At 36.5% G+C, this 2,500-nt stretch overlaps 1 protein-coding gene across 1 annotated transcript in view; it reads left to right on the top strand.

Moving 5' to 3' along the window:
* LOC123503203 overlaps nucleotides 1-2,500 on the top strand; it is a 57,579-nt gene that overhangs the window by 462 nt on the left and 54,617 nt on the right.

Below are 2,500 nucleotides of genomic sequence, written 5' to 3'. Positions count from 1 at the left end.
CATGGGTGGATGAAATAAGGAATAACTTGAACTGAATATTGTCAATGAGTGAATAACTTTGACCTCTGACACAGTGAAGAGGAAATTAATTATAACTGATGATTTTTCCCCTCTAAGAACTGGAGAATTGTAAAGTACCTAACCTAACCTAACCTTAACCTAACCTTAACCTAACCTATCCTAACCTAACCTAATCTTAACCTAATCTAACGTAATCTACGAAGATGAACAACAGAAAAACGCTTACACCAAAAACAGTGAGAGTGACACGTCTCCATTTACGTTCATGTGTGCGTTTTCTCTCCTACAATGAATAAAGCGCCGTGTACACCAGAGAACAGTGTGCGTACGTGTGTGTGTGTGTGTGTGTGTGTGTGTACGTGTAAGTGTTGCCACTCGTGTTTCCTTCCATGTAAGTAAAGGAAAACAAGATCAATATTAGCACACAGCCTTACTTAATCTATTCTAACTCAATCTTAACCTGTCTTAACGTAACCTAACCTAACTAGACGCTTTCCTCTTACTTCATTAGCCAGTCAGACAGTTTCCCCTCACCTCCTCGCACTTAATTAGACAGTCATTCCCTTTCCGATCCCCCCTCTTTTCTAGCCAGTCATTCACTTTCCCTTCAGTTCATCAGCCAGTCATTCACTTTCCCCTCACTTCATTAGCCAGTCAGACAGTTTCCCCTCACTTCTTCGCACCTTAATAGTCTGTCATTCACTTTCTCATCTCTTTTCTAGCCAGTCAGACAATTTCCCCTCACTTTCCCTCACTTTGCTAGCCAGTCATTCACTTTCCCCTACCTTTTCTAGCCAGTCAGACACTTTCCCCTCACCTCCCCCCACCTTGATAGCCAATCATTCACTTTCCCCTCACTTTACTATCCAGTCAGACACTTTCCCCTCACTCTACTAGCCAGTCAGATGTTCGCCAGTCACTTCCCCTCACTTTCCTAGCCAGTCAGACACTTTCCCCTCACTCTACTAGCCAGTCAGATGTTCGCCAGTCACTTCCCCTCACTTTGCTAGCCAGTCAGACACTTTCCCCTCACTCTACTAGCCAATCGGACGTTCGCCAGTCACTTCCCCTCACTTTGCTAGCCAGTCAGACACTTTCCCCTCACTCTACTAGCCAGTCAGATGTTCGCCAGTCACTTCCCCTCACTTTCCTAGCCAGTCAGACACTTTCCCCTCACTCTACTAGCCAGTCAGATGTTCGCCAGTCACTTCCCCTCACTTTCCTAGCCAGACACTTTGCTTTCTTTTCCTTCTTCATCTTTTCCTTGATCTTTTATTTATTTATTTTTTAAGCAGGAATACAGTGACATCAAAATAATACTTGAATACAGTCTGATTAATTACAGTGCATACTAAGATGTTGTTGTATCTAACCATGTCAGGGATGAATAGACACTTGTGACTTGAAAAAAACAATACTTGGAAATCCCCTACTGGTAAATACATGAATGAATAGATACGACTTCATCATACACTCGAAAAAAAAAAAAAAATCAGCTTCATTTAAACATTTCAGAACACTATAGGCTCTTGTAACCTCAAAATATACAAGAAATGAAGAAAAATCAGCTGCTTCATCTAAACATTTCAGAATATAGATTGTTGTAACCTCAAAATGCAGGAAAAGAGGAAAAATTAGCAATATCTACTCGTAAAAACAACTATAGACTCTTGTAACCTCAAAATATACAAGAAATAAAGAAAAATCTGCAGCTTCATCTAAACATTTCACAAAATTATAAATTCTTTTAACCTCAAAACGTACAAGAAATGAAAAAAAAAAAATTGTTGCTTCATCTAAACATTTCAGAACACTATAGACTCTTGTAACTTCAAAATATACAAGAAATGAAGAAAAATCAGCTTCATCTAAACATTTCAGAATATAGATTGTTGTAACCTCAAAATACATACAAAAAGAGGAAAAAATTTGTATTAGCTATACATGAAAAAAACAATAGGCACTTGTAGCTTTAAGATATGCAGAAAAAAAGGAAAAAGTCAGCAATATCTAAACATTCTTAAAAACTATAGACTCTTGTAACCTCTTAATACACACAAAAAGAGGGGAAAAAAATCTGCAATATCTAAAACATTATATAAAAAAAATCTTATAGACTTCGAAATATGCACGAAAAAAGGGAAAAATCAGCAACATTATAAAAAAAACCTAGAGACTCTTGTAACTTCGAAATATACACGAAAAAAAAGAAAAATCTGCATTATCCAAACATTTAAAAAAACTATAGACTTCGAAATATACACGAAAAAAAGGGAAAAAATCAGCAATATCTAAACATTATAGAAAAAAAAATCTAGAGACTCTTGTAACTTCGAAATATACATGAAAAAAGAAAAATCTGCATAATCCAAACATTTACAAAAACTATAGACTCTTGTAACCTCTTAATACACACGAAAGGAGGGAAAAATCAGCAATATCTAAACATTATAAAAAAAAAACCCTACAGATTCTTGTG

This window comes from Portunus trituberculatus, chromosome 13 (genome assembly GCF_017591435.1).
Source record: "Portunus trituberculatus isolate SZX2019 chromosome 13, ASM1759143v1, whole genome shotgun sequence".
In the NCBI taxonomy this organism is placed as follows: Eukaryota; Metazoa; Arthropoda; class Malacostraca; order Decapoda; family Portunidae; genus Portunus; species Portunus trituberculatus.
This window is presented reverse-complemented; position numbering and strand designations above follow the sequence as displayed.